Source organism: Marmota flaviventris, chromosome 7 (assembly GCF_047511675.1).
Source record: "Marmota flaviventris isolate mMarFla1 chromosome 7, mMarFla1.hap1, whole genome shotgun sequence".
Taxonomy (NCBI): domain Eukaryota; kingdom Metazoa; phylum Chordata; class Mammalia; order Rodentia; family Sciuridae; genus Marmota; species Marmota flaviventris.
This window is the reverse complement of record NC_092504.1, coordinates 78,154,948-78,180,952: the sequence shown is the minus strand read 5'-3', so window position 1 is coordinate 78,180,952 and position 26,005 is coordinate 78,154,948.

Below are 26,005 nucleotides of genomic sequence, written 5' to 3'. Positions count from 1 at the left end.
TCATGAAGGTCATGATCAGAGATATGAATGGAAAGTACTCCCTCAAGGGATGGCTAACAGCCCAACTATGTGTCAAATTTATGCTAACAAAGTAATCCAGCCACTTAGAAATCAAAATCCTGAACTATAAATATGTCCTGAGAGGCTGTTTTGTTTGGCGTGTGTGGTTCTAAAAATAAAGTTAGTTTCTTTTGACAAGTGGCTCCTGATTGTGCCCAGCCAGACTGCAGCAGTTAGGGTTAGTGGTAGGTCTAGTGTTAGGTTTAGGGTTAGGTTTAGGGTGATATTTAGACAAGGGTTAGTATTATGGTCAGAGTCAGGGTCAGTGTTAGTTCTAGCTTTCAGCTTAAATCTGTGTTTAGAGCTAGGGTGACTGATAGGATATCAGTCAGGGTCAGGGTTAGCTTTAAGGTTAGGGTTATGACTTGAATTAGGGCTAGGGTTACTGTTAGGGTTTGGTTGAAGTTTAGGGTGGTCTTTAAAGCGAGGGTCAGTGTTAGGATATCAGTCAGGGTCAGGCTAAGTTAGGGTAAGGACTCGAATTAAGGCTAGGGTTATGTCTAGGTGTGAGTGTTAAGTTTGATTTAAGTTAAGGTTTAGGATTAGGGCTGTTGCTCAGTTTTATTTTAGTCCTAGGTTTAGGGTTTGGGTTAGTTATAAGATTAGCATTAGGGTTAGGGCTAGTGTTAGTGTTAGGCTTAGGCTTTGGGTTAGGGTTAGATTTGGATTTAGTGTGGTATCTAGGATTAGGGCTAGGTCTATCTATAGGGCAAATGTTAGGGCTAGGGTTATGGTTATGGTAATAGTTAGGTTTAGATCTAGGTCTAAGGCTATGGGGAGGGTTAGAGTTAGTCTTAGGCATAGGGTTTTGGTTAGTTTTATGGATAGGGCTAAGTTAGGGCTAGAGTTAGTGTTCAGCTTAGGCCTAGTGTTAGGGCTAGTGTTAGAGTTAATTTTAGGGTAAGGTATGGTGTTATAGCTAGGTTTAGAGGTAGGGTGAGGGTTAGAGTTAGGGTTAGGGCTAGGGTTAGGGTTAGGGTTATGATTAAGCCTAGGTTAAGGGCTAGGATGAGGGCTAGGTTTTGTTGTAGGGTTAGGTCTAGAATTAGGGCTAGGGATAATGTCAGGTCTAGTGTTACAGTTTGGGGTATATTTGGGGTTAGGTTAGGGTTGGGGTATATTTGGGGTTAGGTTTTTGTCTATGCCTAGTGTAAGTGTTAGGCTTCGGCTAAGGGTCAGGATTAGAGCTAGGTGTATTTTTAGGGTCAGGATCATTGTTAGGGTTTGTTTTAGGTTAAGGTTTGGGGATAGGGCTCAAATGAGCATTAGGGTTAGTGTTAGGGTTATGGTAATTGATTGGGTTAGGTTTAGGTTTGAGGGTAGGTTTAGGGCTTGGAGAGCTTTAGGGTTAGCAAAAGGGTTAGGGTTATGCCTAGGGTTACCATTAGGAAATGGGTTATCATAAGGATACTATATATGGTAGATCTATGGTTAGGGATTAGGGTTTGGTCAGGATTAGTGCTAGAGATAGGTTAGGTTTTGAGTTCGGGCTATTAAACCTAGCTTAAAGTTAGGTTTAGTGTTATATTTAGGTTAAAGTTTAGGTTTTGAGCTAGGGTTGGGTCTAGGATGAGGGTTAGGTTTAGTGTTATGGTCAGGGTTAGATTTAGGGTTAGGGCTAGGGATTTCATTAGGGTTAGGATTAGGTTTAGAGTAATACATTGGGTTAAATATAAGGTTAGCTTTATGGTTAAGATTAAGTTTAGGTTTAAGTTTAGTATAGGGGTAGGTTTACTGTTGGTTTTAGGGTAAGAGTTAGGGTTTGAGTTAGGGTTAAGGCTATGGCAAGGTTTAGGTTTAGGTTTAGGTTAAGGTCTAGGGTTAAGATTATGGTTAGGATTAGGGTTTAGTTAGGGTTATGGATAAGGTGATCATTAGGGTTAGGGTTAGAGTTAGGGTAATGGCTAGGGTTAGAGCTAGTGTTAGGTCTAGAGTTAAGGTTAGGATTAGGGCTATGGTTAGGGTTATGGTTAGGGATAGTGCTAGGTTTATGTTTAGGCTAAGGGTTAGGCTTTGAACTAGTGTTAGTCTAAGGTGAAGGTTAGGGTTAGGGTTAGGACTAGTGTTAGGGTTAGGGTGAGGGTTATGTTTAGGGTAGGTTTAGGCTTCTATTAGGGTTAAGGTTATTTAAGTTTTGTGTTAGGTTTAGGCCTAGGATTAGTGCTATGTGTAATATAAGTTCTATGGTTCTAATTAGAGCTAGTTTTAGGGTTAAGGTTATGTCTAGGTCTAGTGTTAGTTTTAGATTTTGGGTTAAGATCAGGTTTAGAGCTAGGTTTAATGTTAGTTTCAGGGCCAGTTTTCAGGTTAAATTTAGGCTTAGGGTGAAATCCAGAATAGAACTAGGGTTAGGTCTAGTGGTAGTGTTAGTGTTTTGTTTAGGTTACGGGTTATTGTTAGGGCTGGCACTATATTTTTGTTTAGGTCAAGGGCTAGAGTATAGCTAGATTGAGGATTAGGTTTAGGTATGGGGCTAGTGTTAGGTTTAGGTTTAGGTATAAGTTTACTGGTAGGGCAGTTTCAGGTTTCAGTTTCTGTTTAGGGTCATATTTAGACCTATAATTAGTTTTAGGGTCAGAATAATGGTGAAGGTTATGGTGAGGTTTTAGGTTAGGATTAGATCTAGAATGAGGGCTGGTGTTAGGACTAGTAATAGGGTTATTGTTTGGGTTTGGCTAAGGATTAGGATTAGGACTAGAGTTAGCATTATAAATAGGGTATGGCTTAGGGTAATGGATCGAATTAGATCTAGGTTTAGGGCTAGGATTAGGGTAGGTTTAGGGCTAGTTTTAGGGTTAGGGTTAGGGTTAAATCTAATAATAGGGCTCGGATTAGGGCTATTTTTGTGTTAGAGCTAGGGCTAGGGTTTGGCTATGCCAATGTAAGAACTAGAGTTATGATTGGGGTTAGTTTTAGGGTTAGGGTTTCAGCTAGGTTTAGTGTTAGCATTAGTTTTAGGGTAGGGTGATATTTAGAGCTAGGTTTGTGTTTGGATATGAGTCAGAATGAGGGTTAGTTTTAGGCCTAGGACTCGAATTAGAGCTTGGGTTATGGGTAGTTATGGGTTAGGGTTTTGTTTAGGTTAAGATTTAGGGTTAGAACAATGGCTCAGTTTTATTTTAGGGCTACTGCTTGGATTAGGGCCAGTTTTAGGATTAGCAATAGTGTTAGAGCTAGTTGTAGAAAGAGGTTTAGGCTTAAGATTAGGGTTAGATTTAGAGTTATGGTTATGTCTAGGGTTAGAGCTATGGCTAGCCTTAGGACTCAGGTTAGGGCTATTGTGAGGATTACAGTAACGAATAGGGTTATAAATAGAAATAGGGCTAGGGGGTGAGTTAGAGTTAGTCTTATGGCTAGGGTAAAGGATAGGGTTAAGTTTATGGTTCAAATAGAGCTATGGCTAGGGTTAGGGCTAGTTTTCAAATTAGAATTAGAGTTAGAGCTAGTGTTACGGTGAGGTTTAGGTTTAGAATTAGGGTTAGATTTAGTGTTAGTGTTAGTTCTAGGTTTAGGACTATGGCTAGGTTTAGGACTAAGTTTAGGGCTAGTGTTAGGGTTAGGCAATAGATAAGTTTGGTACTAGAAATAAGTCTGGGACTAGAGTTAGGGTTAGTCTTAGGGCTAGGGTTAGAGTTATGGTTAAATTTAGCAATAAATTAGGGTAAGATTTGAGCTATGGTTAGTGTTAGGATTAGGCATATAGTTAGGTCTAGGGATAGTGTTAGTGGTAGTGTTAGGGTTAGGGTTAGGCATAGGAGAATGGATGTGGTTATACCTAGGTTCAGTACTAGGGCGAGGGTTGAAATTAGGATTGGGGCTATGGTTAGTGTTTGGGTTAGGATTAAGGCTAGGTTTAGGACTAGGATGAGGGCTTTGTTTGTGTTAGGTTTATGACAAGAATAAGGTAGAGTTCTAATGTCAGGTCTAGGTTTGCAGTTAGGGATACTGTTAGGGTTAGTTTTATGTCTAGATCTAGTTTAAGGGTTATGTTTAGGGCAAGGGTCAGTTTAGAGCTAGGTGTCATATTAGAGTCAGTGTCTTGCTCAGAGTGTGGGTTAGGTTTAATTTATTTTTAGGGCTCGAATTAGCATTAGAGTTAGGTTTAGAGTTAGGGCTTCAGTAATTTATAGGATTAGGTTAGTGTTAATTTTAGGTTTAAGTAAGGATAAGGTTTGTATTAGCAATAGGTTTGGGGTTAGGCCTAAATGAATAGTTAGATTTAGGTTTAGGACTAGGGTTAGAGTTTGGTTTAGTGTAACTGTTAGGGTTTGTGCTAGGATTAGGACTATGGCAAATGTTAGGTATACGGTTAGGTATAAATTAAGGGTTAGTGTAGGTTTAGAGTTAGGACAAGGGTTAAGTTTATAGTTAGAGTTAGAGTAGGTTTATGGTTAGGGCTAGTGTTATCATGATGTTTATTATTAGGGTTAGGGTAATGGGTGGGGTTAGAGCTATGTTTAGAGCTATGTTTGGGTTAGGCTTATGTTTAGGGTAATAGATAGGTTTAGGTTTAGGGTTATGGTTAGGATTAGGGCTAGGGTTAGGTTTAGGTCTATGGTTAGTGTTAGGGTTATGTTTAGGGTAAGTGTTAGGGTTTGAGCTATGATTAGGTCTAGGTTGATGGTTAGGGTTAGTGTCAGGTCTAGGTCTAGGATTAGGGTGAAGTTAAAGGCTAGGTTTATCATTAGGGTTAGGGTTATGTTTAGGGTAATGGATAGGGTTAGACCTAGAGTTAGGGCTAGGGTTATGGTTAGGATTAAGTCTAGGATTAGGTTTAGGGTTAGGGCCAGATTTAGCATTAGGTTTATGTTTAGGGTAATGGTTAGAGCTAAGGTTAGGGTTAGGGTTAAAACAAGGTGTAGGGCTCAGTTTAGGGATAGATTTTGGAATAGGTTAAGGCTACGGCTAATGTAAGAATAAGAATTATGATTAGGGCTACTTTTAGGGTTACAGTTAGGGCTAGTACTAGTTTTAGTTTTACATATACTTTTAGGGCGATTTTAAAGCTAGGGTTAATTTAAGGTCATAGTCAGGCTCAAGGTTAGTTTTAGGGTTAGGTTAGGACTGGAATTAGGGCTAAGGTTAGGGCTAGGTATAGGGTTAGGTTTGGGTTTAGATTAAGTGTTAGGGCTAGGGCTATGGCTTGGTTTTGTTTTAGGGCTTGAACTAGATTAGGGCTAGTTTTAGGATTAGTGTTAGTGTTAGGGCTAGTGTTAGTGTGAGGCTTAGGCTTTGGGTTAGGGTTGGACTTAGAGTTATGGTTAGTTGTAGGGTTATGGCTAGGGCTAGTGTTAGGGCTAAGCTTAGGGCAAGTGTTAGGGTTATGGTAAGTGATAGGGTTAGATCTAGGAATAGGGCTAGGGCAAGAGTTAATGTTAGTGTTAGTGCTAGTGGTAGGTTTAGGGATAAATTAGTGCTAGGATCAGGTCTAGGATTAGTGTAAGGGTTAAGTCTAGAGTTAGAGCTAGGGTTAGATTTGGGGGAAGGTTTGATGTTATAGCAAGGTTCAGAACAAGGGTGAGGGATAAAATTAGGGATAAGGCTAGAGTTCGGGTTCAGGTTAGGATCAAGGCTAGGTTTAGGGCTAGGATGAGGGCTAGAGTTTGTGTTAGGGTTATGGCAACAATTGGGGATAGAGCTAATATCAGGTCTACGGTTAAGGTTAGGGATAGTTTTGGGGTAAGATTTGTGGTGAGGTCTAGTGTCAGAGTTAGGTTTAGGGTGAGGTTCAAGTTGAAAGCTAGCGGTATTATAATAGTCAGAGTCAGTTTTTGGATTTGGGTTAGGTTGAGGTTTAGGGTTATGGCTCAAATTAGCATTATATTTGAGTTAGGATTAGGGTAATGGATAAAGTTAGGTTTAGGCTTCAGGTTTGGTTTAGGGCTCAGGTTAGATTTAGGGTAATGGATAGGGTTATGGTAAGGCCTAGGGTTAGCATTAGGTTTATGGTTATGATTAGGGTAATGGAAGGGTTTAGAGCTAGGTTTAGAGGTAGGGTTATGTGTAGGATTAGGGCTAGAGTTAAGGTTAGGGTTAGGCTTATCATTTTCTTAAGGTTAGGTTAAGGGTAAGGGTCAGGGATTGAGTAAGGGTTAGGGCTAGTTTGAGGCTTCAGGTTAGAATTAGTGTTAGGGTTAGGGTTAGAACTCGGTTTAGCATTAGGTTTAGTGTTATGTTTAGGGTAATGGATAGAGTTAGAGCTAGGGTTTTTGATATGGTTACAGTTAGATTTAGGGCTAGGATTGGGGTTGGGTTTTGGGCTAGGGTTATGTTTCGGGTAAGGGCTAAGGTTTGAGCTATTGTTAGTGATATGGCTAGGTCAAGGATTAGGTTCAGCTTTAGGTCTAGGGACAGAATTATGTTAGGGTTAGTGTTAAGGTTAGGGCTAGGGTTATCATTACGGCTAGGATAAGGATTAGGGTAATGGATATGGTTAGATGTAGGTTTAGGTTTAGGTTTAGGATTAGATTTAGTTTTAGGGTTAATGTTAAGGCTATGGTTATGTTTATGTTTATGGTACTGGTTAGGTTTTGAGCTAGGGTTAGGGCTATGCTGAGTGTTACTTTTAGGGTTAGGTCTATTGTTAGTTTTCAGGTTAGGTTTAGGGTTACGTTTAGGGTTAAGGCAAGGGTTATCAATACAGTTAGGTGTAGGGTTAGGAAAGTTTAGGTTTAGAGCTAGGTTTAGGGATAGTGTTAAGTTCAGTGTTAGGGCTAGGGTTAGGGTTTAGAGTAAGGTATATGTCTAAGTGTATATTTATGGTAAGGGTTAGGCTTTGATTCAGGTTTAAGACTAAGGCTAGGGTTAGGTTTAGGGTTAGGTTTAGGGCTAGGTTTAGGGTTGGGGTTACGCATAGGGCTAGATTTAGGCCTAGAATTTGTTCTAGGTTTTGTGTTAGGTTAAGGCATAGAGTTAGGGCTATGGTTAATATAAGGATTATGATTAGGATTATGCTAGGATTATGATTAGGGCTAGTTGTAGGCTTAAGTTTATGGCTATCTCTAGTGTTAGGTTTAGGTTTTTGGATAGGGTCAGGTTTGGAGATAGGTTTAGTGTTAAAGGCAGGGTCACTGTTCAGGTTACAGTTAGAGCTAAGGTTAAAGCCAGAATTGGGGCTAGGTTTATGTCTAGGGGTAGGGTTAGTCTTTGTGTTAAGTTAAGGGTTAATTTTAGGGCTAAGGCTAGGTTTTTGTTTAGGTCTAGAGCTAGAGTTAAGTCTAACCCAAACTCTAACTCTAACGCTAACCCTCTCTTTAGACCTAACCCTAGCTCAAAGCCTAACGCTTACACTAAACATAACCCTAGCCCTATCCTAAATCCTAATCCTAACCCAGCCCTAATCCTAACCTAAACCTAGTCTGAAATTTAGCTATAACCATATCCATTAACCTATCCCTAATCCTAACCCTAATTAAAACCCTATCCCTAACACTAAACCTAACTATAACCATATTCTTCAACTTAGAACTAAACCTAAACCTAACCCTTACACTAGACCTAACCCTAGCTCAAACACTAATCCTTATCGTTACCTAACCATAACCTTACCCCTAACTAACACTTACCCTAACCCTAACACTTACCCTAAACCAAACCGTAGCCCTAACTCTAAACCTAACCCTAATCCTAGACTTAATCCCAACCAAAACCTAGCCCTAGTTGACCTTTAACCTAAACCTAACCCTTACAATAGAACTAGCCATAACCAAACTCTAAAACTATCCTTATCCATAACCCTAGACCTGATATTATCCCTAGCCCGAGACCTAGCCCTAAACCTATCAGAATACCTAACCCATATTCTAGCCCTAATCCTAGCCTTAATCCTAAACTGAACCATAACTCAAGGCCTAATCCTAATTCTAACCCTCACCCTAGCCCTAAACCTAGCTATAACCCCACTCATTCCCCTAAACTTAACCCTAACCCCAGTGATAACCCTAACATTAGCCCAATCCCTAGGCGTAACCCTAACACTAACCCAGGTTCTAATCCTAGCCCTAATTTAGCAGTAACCCTAACCCTCACACTAAGCCTACTCCTCAGAGAAATCTAATTCTTACCCTAGACTTATTCCTAGTTCTAACCATATTCCTTATCATAACCCTAACCCTAGCCTTAACCCTAGCATGAGCCCTAACTTTGGATCAACCCTAACTCTAAATCTAAACCTAACCCTATGCCTAAACTTCATCTAAAACTAGCTCTAACCCTGATGTTAATCCAAAATCTAGCCTTAACCTAAGCCCTATCCTTAAAACAAAACTGAGCCATAGCCCTAACCATAATCCTTAACCTAAACCAAAACCTAACCCTATACCTAGCACTAACTTTACCCCTAATTCAAGTCCTAAACCTAACACTAAATCTAACCCTGAACATTACACTGACCCAAAGTATAACACTTGTTTAAAAAATCGCCCTAACCCTAACCCTAAAACTGGCACAAATTGTAACACTAGTTCATAGATTAGCCATAGCCCTAACCCTAGCCCTAACCAAAACCAAAACCTAGCTCTTATTTGAGAATTAACCCTAGTTTTGAACCTAACCCTAACCCTAACCCTAGCCCTAATCCTAACCCTAACTGAAGCCTTAGTCCTAAATTTACTCAATGCCTAACTCTTGCCGTAAATATAAATTTAGACTTATCCCTAACTCTAACCCTAACTGTATCCCTAACCCTAAACTTAACCCTATCCCTAAACCTAGCTCTGAACATACACATTACCGTAACCCTAAACCTAACCCTATTGATAACCCTAGCCATAACTCTACCCCTAACCCTAACCCTAACCAGAAAACTAACCCTAGACCTAACACTTACCATATCTCTAACTCTAGCTCAAACCCTAACCTAGCTTAAACCCTAATCCTTATTGTAAACAAACCCTAGCCCACACTCAACCTATACTCAACACTTACTAAATCCATGAGCCTTACACTTAACCTAATGGTTAGAAAAAACTAAGCCTAACACTAATCGTAACCCTAAACCTAAACCTAATACTAAACCGAACCCTACACCTAACCCTAGCCTTAGCACTAACACTAGCTTAAACCCTAATCTGTATCCTAATCTTAACCACCCTAACCCTAGCCTTGACCATAACCCTAATCCTAACACTAGCCCTAATCCTAAAAATAATCCTAGCCCTATTCATAGCTCTAAATCGATCAATTACCCAAGCAATAACCATAAACCTAATGCTAACACACTACACCTAACCCTAACCCTATCCATTTACCTAAACCTAACATGAACCCTAAACCTAACCTGAATCCAAAACATAAGCCTATCCCTTACACTAACCATAACTCTAACCCTAATGCTAATTTGAGCGTAAACCCTAAACTTCAACCTATTCCAAGCCCAAAACATGACCTGACCATTATAATACCCCTAGGTCTAAACCTGAACCTTACCCTAAACCTACCTCTGAATATAGACCTAGCCATAAACCTTACCCTAAAACTATCCCTAACCATAACCCTAGACCTAATATTAGCCTTAGCCCTAATTTTTGCCAGAAACCTAACACAAATGCTAGCCCTCATTCTAGCCCTAAACCTAGTCTTGATCCTAACCAGAACCCTAACTCTGGCCCTATCCCTAATTTTATCCCAAGCCCTATATCTGAACCTAGATATAACCTCAACCCTTACCCTAAATCTAACCCTAACTCTAACCCTAGATTTAACCCTTACACTAATCCTAGACCTGATCCTAGCCCTAATTTAGCCCTAACCCTAATCCTAACACTAGCACTAATACTAACTCTAACTATCGCCCTAGCCCTATTCCTAGTTCTAACCCTATGCCTTACCATAACCCTAACACTTGCTCTACTCTTAGCCCTAAACCTAGCCCTACCACTAACCCTAGATCTAACCATAACTCTCAATCTAACCCCAACCCTAAACCTAAACCTCACACTAAATCTAGCCCTAACACTAACGCTAATCCTAAAACCAGCCCTATCCTAGTCCTAGCCTTAAAAAGTCGAGCTATAGCCATAACTCTAACCCTTAACCTAAACCAAAACCTATCTCACACCTAACCCTAACCCTAGCCCTAATTCAAGTCCTACCCTAATCCTAAAACTAACCTTGACCCTGACTCTGACCCTAACACTAACTATAGCTCTCAGATCACCCTAAAATTATACCAAACCCTGAAACTACACCTACCCCTAACCCTAACCCTAAAAGTAGCACTAATCACAACCCTAGTTCTTATGTTAGTCATAGCCCTAATCCTAGCCCTAACCTAGGGTTAGTGTTAGGGCTAGGCCTAACATAGGGCTAGGCCTAACCCAAAACCTAGCACTAATCTGAGCCCTACTCCTGTTTTAATCCCAACCCTAACCAGAGCCCTAACCATTATTCTAAACCCAACCCTAACACTAAAACTTGCCCTAAACATAAACCTAACCCTAGCCTTAATTCTAACCATAATCCTAGCCCTAACCCTAGTTCTAACCCTATCCATTACCCTAACCATAACCCTAACCCTAATGCTAATTTTAGGATAACCCTAACTCTATCTCTAACCCTAACTTTGTCCATTATCCTAAACCTAACCTGAAACATAAACCTAAATATAAACCTTACCCTAAAATTAAAACTAACCCTAATGCTAATGAAAGCCCTGATCCTAAACTTAACCTAACTCAAACATTAATCATGACAGTAACCCTAAACATAACCCTATCTCTAAACCTGACTCTAACCCTCAACCTAAACCTTACACTAGAACTAGCCATGAACCTAACCCTAAAACTAACCCTAAACATAAAGCTAGACCTGGCATTAGCCCTAGCACTATTTCTAACACTAACCCTAACACAAAACCAAACCAAAATCCTAGCCCTAAACCCAGCCCTAATCCTAGCCCTAAACCTAGCCTTTATACCAACCCTAACCCTAACCCTACATAACCCTATTTTGTACCTTGCCCTAAATCTAGCTCTAATATCATACCTTACACTAATCCTAACCCTAACCCTAGCCCTAAATGTAGGCCTAGCCCTAACACTAACCCTAGCACTGATCTTAGCACAAATTTAGTCCTAAACCTAACTGTAACCCTAACCCTAACTCTCAGCCTAGCACTAACCCTAGTTCTAAATCTATCTCTTACCATAACACAAACCCTAGACCTAAACCTAGCCCCAACCCCATTCCTACTTTCGCCCTAGCCCTATACCTAGACCTAATCCTAACCTCAATCAAATGCTAATCCTAAGTCTAAACCTCACCCTAACACTAGCCCTAATCCTAATGCTAATTGGAAAACTAGACTAACCCTAGTCCTAGCACTCAAACAAAACTGAGTCATATGCTTAATGCTAATTCTTAACCTAAACTAAAACTTAAGCTTATACCTAGCCCTTAACCTGGCCCTAATTTGAGTCCTAACCCTAACCTTAGAATTTACTCTGACACTGACTCAGACCCTAACAATAACCCTAGCTCTAAACATCACAATAACACTAAACTTAACCCGAACACTAAACCTAGCCCTACACCTAACCCTAAAACTAGCCCTAATTGTAACACCAGTTCTTCCATTAGACTTAGCCCTGTGCTAAAAGAAAAGCTAGCTCTAATCTGAGACCTAATCCTAGCTTTAAACCTAACACTAAACAAAACGTAGAATTATACCTAAACCTAGCTCTACCCTATCCCTTACCCTAAGCCAAACCTTCACCCTAATGCTACCCTAGTCCTAACCCTAATCTTTAGCCTACCCCAAATCATAACACTATTACTAGTTCTAACCCTAGCCCACATTCTAGCTCTAACCCTAACCCAAACCCTAACCCTAACCCTGACCCTTAATCTGACCCTAACTCTAACCCTAGGATTAAACCTGACCCTAACCCTAAACTGAACCCTAACACTAGCTCTATGGGTAACCCTATACTTAAACCTAACACTAACACTCGACCTAGACAAAAACCTAATCCTAAATCTAGCCATAACTCTAGCTCTAGACCTAAACAAAAACCTAGACTTAGCCCTCACAATAACCCTTAACATAACCCAAACACTACCTCTACCTATAGACATAAACCTAGTCCTAATTCTGGCCATAACCCTAACCCAAACACTGTCCCTTTCTGTAACACAAATCCTAGATCTAAACTTTATGCTAAACCCAAATCTAGCCATAACACTAAAAATAGACCTAGCCATAAGCCTAACTCTAGGTCTTACATTACATATAACCCTAATGTTTGCCCCAAACCTCACACAAAACCTATCTCTAAGCATAAACGTAACCCTAACCCTAGACCTGACCTAACCCTAACCCTTGCCTTAAACCTAACCTTAGCTCAAACACTAACCCTTGCCCAAATATAAATCTAGACCTAACCCTAAACCTAACCCTAACCCTAGTCCTAATCCTAATTATAACCAAGGCCAAACCCTAGTTCTAACTCTATCCATTACCCTAAACACAACCTAACCCTAATGCTAAACCTAGCTCTAACTTAACCCTAACCCTAAACCTAGATGTCACACTAACCCTAACCATTGCACTAGCCCTAACCATAGCTCAAACCCTAACACTTACCCTAAACATAACCTAACACTAACCCTAGGCTTAACCCTAACCCTAACCCTAGCCCTAATCCTAACCATAAACCTAGCCCTAAACCTATCCATTACCCTAAATATAAGCCTAATACAAATGCTAACCCCAGGCCTAACTCTAAACCTATCTCTAACACTAACCCTATCCATTTCCTAAAACTAACCTGAACAATAAACCTAACCTTATTAATTACTCTAACTCAATCCCTAACCCTAATGCTGAATCAAGCACTAAACTTAAACCATAACCTAAACCAGACCCAAACAAGAAACTTACCCTAACCCAAGCCCTCATCCTAGCCCTAAACCTAGCCTTAACCCTAACATGAACCTTAACCATAGCCCAATCCCTAATTTCAACCCTCACCCTAGTTCTGAACCTAGGTATAACCACATCCCTGCCTCTAACCCTAACCCAACCCTAACACTGAACCTAGCTCTAATCCTAGCCCTAATTTAGTGCTAATCATAAACCTAACTCTAATCCTACCCCTAAGACAAACTCTAACTCTTGCCCTAGACCTATTTCTAGTACTAACTCTATCTGTAACCATAACCCTAACACTACCCCTAACCTAACCCCTATTCTAGCCCAAGTCCTAACCCTAGATCTAACCATAACTCTCTATATAACCCTAAGCCTAAGCCTGAACCTCACCCTACCACTAGCCCTAAAACTATCACTAATCCTAAAACTAGTTCTAAACCTAGCTGTAGCTCTAAAACAAAACTGAACCCTAGCCCTAACCCTAACACTAACCTAACTGTAACCTCAGACATTACATTAGACCTAGCCCTAATACTTGCCCTAACCCTAACACAAAACCTAACCCTACACCTACGTATAATTCTAGCATTATTTCTGGTGTTATCCCTAACCCTAAAACTAACACTGACCTTGACTCTGACCCTAACCCTAACCCTATTTCAAATCATCACTCTAATCATAACCTAACCCTAACACTAGACCTAGCCCTAACCCTAACCCTAAAACTAGCCCAAATCGTAACCCTAGTTCTTATATTAGCTATAGCCTACCCTAACCCTAAACTAATCTAAAATGTAGCCCTAACCCTAACCCTAACACCAGCTTTAATCCTAACCTAACTTTAAACCTAATCCTAACCCTAGCCTTAATCATAACTATAACCCTAGGCCTAAATCTAGCTCTAATCCTATCTATTACCTTAACCTTAAACCTAACTCTAATAATAATCGTAGTATAACCATAACTCTAAACATAACCCTAACCCTATTCATTACCATAAACTTAACCTGAACCCTAAACCTAACCATATCCATTATCCTAACCCTAAATATAATCCTAACCTAATTTGAGCCCTAACCCTAAACCTTCACCTAAACAAACCCTAACGGTTACTCTGACCCTAAAAATACCCCTATCTCCAAAAATGACCCTAACACTCAACCTAAAACATACACTATACATAGCCATAAACCTAACCGTGAAATTATCCCTAACCATAACTCTAGACCTAACATTAGCCATAGCCCTAATCCTGGTGCTAAACGTAGCCTTAATCTGAACCATAACCCTATCACTAGGCCTAACCCTAAAGTGAACCCTCAACCTAGCCCTTAACCTAGCTATAATATCATACTGTACCCTAACACTAATTCTAACCCTAGCCCTAAACCAATGCCTAGCCCTAACCAAGGCCTAGCCCTAATACTAAACCTAGCTCTAATACTAGACCTAATGTCCTCCTAACACTAAGACTAACTCTAACTCTTGACCTAGCCATATCCCTAGTTCTAACATTATCCTTTCCCATGACCGAAAGCCAATACTGAACCCTAGCCCCAAACTTAGCCCTAGCCCTAAACCTAGATCTAACCCTCACTCTAAATCTAACCCTAACCTAAAACCTAAACCTGACCCTAACACTAGCCCTAATCCTAATGCTAATTTGAAAACTATCCTCACCATGGCCATAGCATTCAAGCAAAACTGAGCTACAGCTCTAATCCTAACCTTAACCTAAACCAAACCCTAACACTATTCCTAGCCCTTACCCTAGCCCTAATTTGAGTCCTAAACCTAATCATACAACTAATAAAGACCCTGATTCTGATTCTAAAACTAAACTTAGCTCTAAACATCACCCTAATCCTAAACCTAAAACTAATACTACAGCTAGCCCTAACACTAATCCTAAAACTAGCCCTAATCGTAATGCCAAGTCTTACATTAGCAATAGCCCTAACCCTATCACAAAACCTAGTTTTAATCTGAACCCTAACCCTAGCTTTAACCCTAATGCTAACACTACACCTAACCCTAACCCTAGCTCTAAACCTATCACTTTACCCTATGCCAACCCTCACCCTAATGCTACCCTAGACCTAACCTTAATCCTTAGCCTACCCCTAACCCTAACAATATTACTAGTACTAACCCTAGGCCTCATTCTATCTCTAACCCTAACCCAAACCCTAAGCCTATCCCTGACCCTTATTCTTACCTTAACCTTAAGCCTAGGTCTAAGCCTGACCCTAACCCTAAACTAAACATTAACACTAGCCCTATGGGTAAACCTATACCTAAACCTAACTATAACATTAACACTAGACCTAAACTTAACCCTAAATATACCCATAACTCTAGCCATAGCCCTAAACAAAAACCTAGCTCCAGCACTAACAATAACCATTAGTCTAACACAATGACTAAAAATACTCCTAGAACTAACCCTAGTAAAATTGTTCTCCTAACCATAAGTCCAATGCTAACCTGATCACTGACACTTACCCTAACAAAAACCCTAGCTCCAAACCTTATCTTAACCCAAAACATACACCAGCACTACACCTATCCATAACCCTAACCTTAAAACTAGGCATAACCATAATTCTAGTTCTTACATTACTCACAGTCCTAACACTAGCCATAAACCTCCTCACAAAACCTAGCCTAAATGTAGCAAGAAAACTAGCTGTAAGCCTAATCCTAACCTTAGCCCTAGCCCTAACCCTCACACTTGCCTAGCCCTAAACTTAGCTCAAATTCTGTTACCCTAAATGTAACCCTAATGCTAACCCTAACCCTAACCCTTCCCCTAATCCTAACTCTAACCATAGCACAAATACTTCCTCAAATTCTATCCACTACCATAAATATAACCCTAACTCTAATGCTAACCCTAGCCCTAACTCTAACCCTAAATCTAACCATAGCCCTGACTGTAACTCTAAACCTCGCCCTAGCCAAAACAATAAACACTTAACCTAACCTAACCCTAAAGCTAACCTTAGGCCTAACCCTAACCCTAATCCTAATCCTAACTTTAACCCTAACTCTATCCATTACCCTACATATAAGCCTATCCCAAATGCTAACCCTAGGCCTAAACCTAGCACTATCCCTAAAACTAACCCTATACATTATTCTATACTTAACCTGAACCCTAAACCTAATCCTATTCATTACTCTAACCCTAACCCTAATGCTAATTTGAGCCCTAACCCTAAACCTTAACCTAAAGTAAACCCTAACCCTAATTGTAAACATAGTTCTTACATTGGCCTTAGCCCTAATTCTAGCCTTAACCCTAACACAAAAATAGCCCTAATCTTCCCATTCCCCTCACAACCTCTTATATGTAATTTTGTATAACAATGAGGGTCTCCCTCCATTACCATGCAATTTCCCTTTTCTCTCCCTTTCCATCCCACCTCATCTATCTGTTTAATGTTAATCTTTTCTTCCTGCTCTTCCTCCCTGCTCTGTTCTTAGTTGCTCTCATTATATCAAAGAAGACATTTGGTATTTGTTTTTTAGGGATTGGCTAGCTTCACTAAGCATAATCTGCTCTAGTGCCATCCATTTCCCTGCAAATTCTATGATTTTGTCATTTTTTAGTGCTGCGTAATACTCCATGGTGTATAAATGCCACATTTTTTTTTATCCATTCATCTATTGAAGGGCATCTGGGTTGGTTCCACAGTCTAGCAATTGTGAATTGTGCTGCTATGAACATCGATGTAGCAGTATCCCTGTAGTACGCTCTTTTAAGGTCTTCGGGGAAAAGTCCAAGAAGGGCAATAGCTGGGTCAAATGGTGGTTCCATTCCCAGCTTTCCCAGGAATCTCCATACTGATTTCCAGATTGGCCGCACCAGTTTGCAGTCCCACCAGCAATGTACAAGAGTACCCTTTTCCCCACATCCTCTCCAGCACTTGTTGTTGTTTGACTTCATAATGGCTGTCAATCTTACTGGAGTGAGATGGTATCTTAGGGTGGTTTTGATTTGCATTTCTCTGACTGCTAGAGATGGTGAGCATTTTTTCATGTACTTGTTGATTGATTGTATGTCCTCCTCTGAGAAGTGTCTGTTCAGGTCTTTGGCCCATTTGTTGATTGGGTTATTTGTTTTCTTATTGTTTAATTTTTTGAGTTCTTTGTATACTCTGGATATTAGGGCTCTATCTGAAGTGTGAGGAGTAAAAATTTGTTCCCATGATGTAGGCTCCCTATTTACCTCTTTTATTGTTTCTCTTGCTGAGAGAAAACTTTTCAGTTTAAGTAAGTCCCATTTGTTGATTTTTGTTATCAACTTTTGTGCTATGGGTGTCCTATTAAGGAATTTGGAGCCCGACCCTACAATATGTAGATCGTAGCCAACTTTTTCTTCTATCAGACGCAGAGTCTCTGATTTGATATCTAGCTCCTTGATCCACTTTGAGTTAACTTTTGTGCATGGCGAGAGGAGGGGATTCAGTTTCATTTTGTTGCATATGGATTTCCAGTTTTCCCAGCACCATTTGTTGAAGATGCTATCCTCCCTCCATTGCATGCTTTTAGCTCCTTTATCAAATATAAGATAGTTGTAGCTTTGTGGATTAGTCTCTGTGTCCTCTATTCTGTACCATTGGTCCACCCTCCTGTTTTGGTACCAGTACCATGCTGTTTTTGTTACTATTGCTCTGTAATATAGTTTTAAGTCTGGTATCGCTATACCGCCGGATTCGCACTTCCTACTTAGAATTGCTTTTGCTATTCTGGGTCTTTTATTCTTCCATATGAATTTCATGATTTCTTTATCCATTTCTACAAGAAATGCCGTTGGGATTTTGATAGTGGATGGGGTAGAGAGAGAAGATGGGAGGGGAGGGAGGGGGGATGGTAGAGGATAGGAAAGGTAGCAGAATGCAACAGTCACTAGTATGGCAATATGTAAAAACGTGGGTGTGTAACTGATGTGATTCTGCAATCTGTATTTGGGGTAAAATTGGGAGTTCATAACCAACTTGAATCTAATGTATGAAATATGATATGTCAAGAGCTTTATAATGTTTTTAACAACCAATAAAAAAAATTAAAAAAAAAAAGAACTGCAAAAAAAAAAAAAAAATAGCCCTAATCTGAGCCCTAACACTAGATTTAACCCTAACCCTAACCCTCGTCCTAAACCTAACCCTAACTCTAGACCTAACCGTATCCCTTAACCTAAGCCAAACCCTATACATAATGCTAACCCTAGTCCTAATCCTAATCCTTAGCCTAACCCTATTTCTATTCTTTACATAAGCACTAAATCTAGCTCTAATTCTAACCCCAAACCTAACCCTAACCTTCAACTTTATTCTGACACTAACATTAATTATAGGTCTAAACCTTAACCTAACCCTAAACCGAACCCTGAAACCAGCCTTATAGTAACCTTATACCTAAACCTCACCCTAACACTAGACCTAAACCCAAACCAAATCCTAAATCTAGTAATAACTCTAGCCCTAGACCTAAACAAAACTTTGACCTAGCTCTAACAATAACCCTTAACCTAAAACAAACACTAACCCTACCCCTAAACCTAACCTTGTCCTAATTCTGGCTTTCACCCTAACCTAACTTTAACCTGAACACTGACCTTGCCTTTAACAGTAAACCTATCTCTAAACCTGAGCCTAACCAACATCTAAACCTAACACTAGACCTAGCCATAACTCTAACCCTAACACTAGCCCTAATCATAACCCTAGCTCTTATATTACCCATAACCCTAACCCTAGGCCTAAACCTAACACAAAACCTAGATCTTATCCTAGGCCTTAACCTAGCCTTAGGCATAACCCTAACACAAACCGTAGCCCTAACCCTACCCTAACCTTTGCCTTAGTCCTAACCCTGGCTCAAATCCTAACCCTTACCCTAAATATAAATCTACACCTATCCCTAAATCTAACCCTAAACCTAGCCCTAATCCTAACCTTAACTCTAGTACTAAACCTACTTCTAAAGATACACATTATCCTAAACATAACCCTAACTCTATTGATAACCCTAGGCCTAACCCTAACCCTAAACCTAACCAGAAAACTAATCCTAGAACTAACCCTAAAACTCACCCTCACCAAAGACCTAACCCCAGCTAAAACCCTAAACCTTATCATAAACCTAACCATAACCATAGCCCTAACCCTAAGCCTAAACCTCAATCTAACTCTAACTATAAACCTAAACCTACATCTAATTGTATCCATTACCCTAACCCTAACACTACCCCTAAAGATGACCGTAGCCCTAACCCTAACCCTAACCCTAACTGTACTGTAATCTTATCCCTACACCTAAATATAAACCTAACACTCGCCCTAGCCCTAAACCAGGCTCAAAACCCAACTCTTACACTAAACATAAAGCTAACCCTAACCCTAGATCTCACCCTAACCCTAACCTAACTCAAGACCTGTTTCTAAACATAAACCTAGCCCTAAGCTTAGCTCTAACCCTATTCATTATCCTAACCATAACCTTGACCCTAATGCTAACTCTAGACCTGTTGCTAACCCTAAACTTATGAATTACTCTAAACCTAAACTGAACCCTAAATGAAAACCTATCAATACCCTAACCCTGACCCTAAAGCTAATTAGAGCCCTATACCTAAACCCTATCCTCAAACAAACTCTAACACTGAAATTTACCCTAATAATTCCCCTGGCTCTAAACCTGACCCTTAATCTAAACATAATCATTACATTAGACCTAGCCATAAAACATTCTAAATCTATCCCCAACTGTAACCATAGAACTGACATTAGCACTAGCCCTAATCCTAGCACTAACCCTAACACAAAACCCAGGGCTTAATCTAGTCCTAAACCTAGCCTTAATCCTAAACCTAACCATAAATTTAGGCCTAAACCTAACACTAGCACTAGCCCTAATCTTAGCCCTAACCCTAGCCCCAAGACTAACTCTCACTCTTGCCCCATACCTAGTTCTAAACCTATACCTTACTGGAGCAATAATCCTAGCCCTAATCCAAGCTCTATTCTTAGCCCTAGCCCTAACCTAGATCTAACTGTAACTCTAAATTTAACTTTAAACCTAAGCATAAACCTAAACCTAACACTAGCCCTAACCTTAATGCTAATCCTAAAACTAGCCCTAATCCTAGCCCTAGCCCTAAAACAAATACCAGACATAGGCCTAAACGTAACTCTTAACCTAAACCAAACCCTAAGCCTAACCCTATACTTAGCCCTAATTCAAGTTTTAAGCTGAACCAAAAACTAACTCGGACCCTGAATCCGATCATAACCCTAACCCTACCTCTAAAGATCATCCTAACCCTAAACCTAAACCTAACACTAGACCTAGCCCCAACCCTAAACCTAAATTTAGCCTTAAATGTAACCCTGGTACTTATATTAGCTGTAACCCTAAACCTAGCAATAACTTAACACAAAACCTAGACCTTATTCAAGACCTAAACCAAGATTTAACCCAAAAACTAACCCTAACCCTAATCATAATCATAACCATAACCCTAGCCCTAACCCTAGTTCTATCGCTATCTATCTCCATAACTATAACCCTAATACTAATGCTAATCCTAGGCGTAAACCTAAACCTATACCTAATCCTAACCCTATCCATTACCCTAAACCAAATCTAAACCCTAAACCTCACCCTATCATTACCCTAACACTAACCTTCATGTTAATTCAAGCCCAAATTTAAACCAAAGCCTATCCCAAACCCTAACCATGCCCCTGACCCTAATAATACCCCCAGCTCTAAACCTGACCTAAAACTAAACATAATCCTTACACTACCAGTAACCATAAACCTAACCCTAATTCTATCTTTAACCATAACCCTAGACCTGATATTAGTCTTAGCCCTAAACCTAGCCCTACCCTAAAACAAATCCTAAAAATATCCTAGTCCTAAAACCACCCTTAATCATAACCCTAACACTAACCATCGGCCTAATGCTAATTCTAACACTCACCCAACCTCTAAACCTAGCTACAATGCCAATTCTTACCCTAAACCTAATGCTAGGCCTAAGATGAACAATAACCCTAGCCCTAATTCTAGCCCTAATTTAACCCTATCCCTAACCCTAACCCTAGCCCTAAGACTAACTCTAACTTTCACACTAGCCCTATCCCTAGACCTAATCCTATCCATTACCATAACCCTAACCCTAGCTCTAACCCTATCCATAAACCTTGCCCTGTCCTTATTCCTAGCTGTTTCCCTAGATCTATCCCTAACTGTAAATCTAACACTAAACCTAAGCCTAAGCCTAACATAAATAGTAGCCCTAACCCTAACACTACTCATAAAACTAGTCCTAACCCTGACCCTAGAAGTAAATCAAAACCAAGCAATAGCCCTAATAGTAAACCTTAACTTAAACCAAATCCTAATACTACACCTAGACCTAACTTTAGCTCTAATTCAAGTCCTAACCTTAACCTTAATACTAACCCTGATTCTGACTCATATCCTAACACTCACCCTAGCTCTAAACACCATCCTAACCATAAACCAAACACTTACAGTAACCCTAGCAGTAATTTCAGTCCTAACCTTAACCTTAAAACTAACCCTGACCCTGACTACTACCCTAACACTAACACTAGCTCTAAATATCACTTAACCTTAAAAGTAATCCTAACACTAGAGGTCTAACCCCTAATCATAACCCTAAAATTAACCCTAATTGTAACCCTGGTTCTTACATTAGCTGTTATGCTAACCCTAGCCCTAATCCTAACACAAAATCTAGCCCTAATCTGAGCTCTAAACCTAGCTTTAACCCTAACCCTAGACCTAATCCTACCTCTAACTCTATCCCTTACCCTAAGTAAAACCGTAACACTATTTCTAATCCTAATTCTAACACTAATCCTTAACCTAACCCGAACTTTAATCCTATTACTAGTCCTAACTCTAGCCCACATTCTAGCTCTAACATAACCCAAACCCTTACCCTAACCCTGACCCTTATTCTGACCCTAAAACTAATCATAGGTCTAAACCTGAACCTAATCCTAAACCAAACTTTAACACTAGTCCTAGACCTAAACCTAATACTGAATCTAGTCATAAATCTAGCCCTAGACCTAAAGAAAAACCTAGACCTAGCCCTAGTTATAACTCTTAGCCTAAGCCAAACATTAAATCTTAACCTAGACCAAACATTAGTCCTAATTCTGGTTTTAATTCTAACCATCATCCTAGTCTGAACACTGACCCTGACATTAAAACTAGCTCTAGACATCACCCTAATCCTGAAATTATAACTAGCCCTACACTAACCCTAAAACTATCCCTAATCATAACAAGTTCTTAATTTACCCAAAGCCCTAACCTATTGAAAAACCTAGCCTTATTCCAATCCCTACCCTAATTTTAACACTAAAGCTAACCCTAACGCTAACCATACCCCTAAACCTAAGCCTAAGCCTAAACTTAGATCCAATCCTAAGCATAAAACTAGCCCTAACCCTAGCTCTAACCCTATACATTCCCCTAAGGATAACTCTAACCCTTATGCTAAACCTAGACCAAACTGTAATCCTACGCCCATCCCGAATCCTATCCATTTCCCTACACCTAACTTTAACCCTAAACCTAAAACTATCATTAACCTATCACTAAACCTAATGCTAATTCGAGCCCTAAACACAAACCATAACCTAACCTAAACCCTAACCCTAACCCTAATAATACCCCTAGCTCTAAACCTGACCCTAACCATAAACCCAACCCTTATAATAGACCAAGATATAAACCTAACCCTAAAACAATCCCTAACTCTAACCCTAGACTTGACATTAGCCGTAGCTCTAATCCCAGTCCAAACCCTAACACAAACCTTAACCCACATCCTAGACATAATCCTCGTCTTCATCATAACCCTAACCCTAACCATAACCCTAATTCTAACCCTCACCCTATCCCTAAAACTAGGTATAAACACATCCCTTATCCTAAACCTAACTCTAATCCAAACCCTAACACTAAACCTAGCCCTAAACCTAGGCCTAACTCTAACATTAACACTTGCCCCAATCCCAGACCTAACAGCACTATCCCTAACACTAAACATAACCCTAGCCCTAAGGCTAACTATCACTCTTGCCTTAGACTTATAGGGTAGTTCTAACCTTTTCCCTTATCATCACCCAAAACCTAGACCTAATTTTAGCCCTAAACCTAGACTTAGCCCTAAAACACAACAGAGTTATAGCCCTAATCTTAACCCTTAACCTAAACCAAACCCTAACATTACACCTAGCCCTAACCAATCCATAACCCTATCTCTAATTCTAGTCCTAATTTGAAAACTAACCCTGACCCTGACTCTGACCCTAATACTAAACCAACCTCTAAAATCATTGTAACTGTAAATCTAACCCTAACACTAGACCTAGCCTTAACCCTAAACTTATAACTAGCGCTAATCATAACCTTACTTTGTACATTAGCCATAGTCTTAACCCTAGCCCTAACCTAACCCAAAACCTAGCCTTAATCAGAGTCCTTATCCTAGCTTTAAACCTTAATTAAACCTAACACTAACCCAAACAAAAGCCCTAATTCTATACATAACCCTATCCCTAAACTTATGCCTAACTCTATCCATTAACCTAATGATAACTCTAACCCTTCTGCTAACCTTAGGCCTAACCCTAACCCTACCCATTACACTAAAACACAACTAAATTCTAAACCTAACCCAGTCATTACCCTATCCCTGAATCTAATGTTAATTTGAGCACTAAACTTAAACCCTAACCTAACCCAAACCCTAACCTTGATTCTCACCCTAATAATAACCCTAGCTCTAAAACTGACCCTTACCATAAACCTAACCTTTACACTGGACCAAGTCATAAACCTAACACTAATTGTATCCCTAATTGTAACCCTGGACCTGACATTAGCCCTGGACCTAATACTAGCCCTAAACCTAATACAAATACTAGCCCTCATTCTAGCCCTAAACACTAGCCTTAATAATAACCTTAACCCTAACCCTGGCCCTTACCCGAATACTAACTCTCACAAAGCCCTCAATCTTTCTAGATCCCATTCCTTTTAACTAAACCTAACCCAAACTCTAACCCTAAACCTAGGCCTAAACCTAACACTAACCCTAGCCATAATTTAGCCCTTTCCCTAACAATAATCCTAAACCTAGCCATAAGACAAACTAAAAATCTCAAACTAGCCCTATCACTATTTCTAACCCTATTCATACTGTAAACATAACTCTAGCCCTAACCATTGTCCTAACCCTTGCCCTATCCTTAGCCCTAGCACTAACCTTAGATCAACACCTATCTCTAAATCTAACCCTAATCTGAAGCCTAAGCCTAACCCAAACACTAGCCCTAAGCCTAACACTAATCCTAAAACTAGCCCTAACCCTAGCACTAGCCTAAATCAAAACTGAGCCATAGCTCTAACACTAATCCTTAAAATAAAGAAACCCTAACCATACACCTGCCCCCTAACCCTAGGCCTAATGCAATTTTTAAGCTGAACCCTAAAACTAACTCTGACCCTGACTCTGACACTAATATTAACCCTAGCTCTAAACATCACCCTGACCTTAAACCTAACCCTAAAACTCAAATAAGCCCAAATCTTAACCCTATAATTAGCCCTAAATGTAACTCTAGTACTTACATTAGCCATAACCCTAAGCATAGCACTAACTTATCCTGAAACCTAGCCATAATCTGAGCCCTATCCTGAGCTTTAAACCTAAACCAAGCCCTAATCACAACCCAAGCCCTAAACATAACCATAAACCTAGCCCCAAACCTACTTTAACGTTATCCATTAATATAAACATAACCCTAACCCTAATGCTAACCCTAGGTCTAAACCTAAAGCTATCTCTAATCCTATTTCTATCCATAAACCTAAACCTAACCTGGGCCCTAATACTAACCCTATCATTACTGTAACCCTAACCCTAATGCTAATTTAATCCCTAAATTTAGAACTTAACCTATCCCAACCTTAACCCAGACCTTGTCCATAAAAATATCCCTAGCCCTAAGCCTGACCCTACCCCTAAACCTAACCCTTACACTAGACGTAGCCATAACCATAAACATAAAATTATCTTTAAACATAATTCTAGATCTGAAATTAGCCGTACCCCAAATCCTAGCCCTAACCCTAAAACAAACACTAGCCCTCATCCCAGCACTAAACCTACCCTTAATCATAACACTAACCATAACCAAAGTTCTAATTCTAATTCTAAATATCACCCTACCTCTAAAGCTATCTATAACATTATCCCTTAACCTAAACTTAATACTAACTCAGACCCTATTCTATATTTAAGCTGAACACTAACACTATGCCTAATCCTAGCGCTAATTTATCCATTTCGCTAACCCAAGCCCTGAGAGTAACTCTAACTCACACTAGCCCTATCCCTAGTTCTAACCCTATTACATACCATAATCTAACCCTAGCCCTAACCATTGCCCTATCATCAGTCATAACCCTAAACCTAGATATAACCCTAAATCTAAATCTAAGCCTAAACCTAAGCTTAAGCTTAACACTAACACTAGCCCTAACCCTAATGCTAATCATAAAATTAGCACTAACGTTAACCCTAGCAGTGAAACCAAACCAAACAATAGCCCTAACCCTAAACCTTAACGTAAACCAAAGTAACACTACAACTACACCTAACCCTAGTCTTAAATTCGACTCCTAACTCTAACCTTAAAAGTAACCCTTACAGACTCGTATCCTAATGCTCACCCTAGCTCTAGACCCCATCCTAACCTTAAACCAAATCCTACCAGTAACCCTATCCCTAATTCCAGTCCTAAACCTAACCCTGACCCTGACTCATATCCTAACACTAACCCTAGCTCTAAATATCATCCTAACCTTAAACCTAACACTAACACTAGACCTACCCCTAATCCTAACAATAAAACTAACCCTAGTTCTAACAATAGCCAATGCCCTAACCCTAGTCCTATTCCTACCACAAAAACAAGCCCTAATCCAAGCTCTAAATCTAGCTTTAAC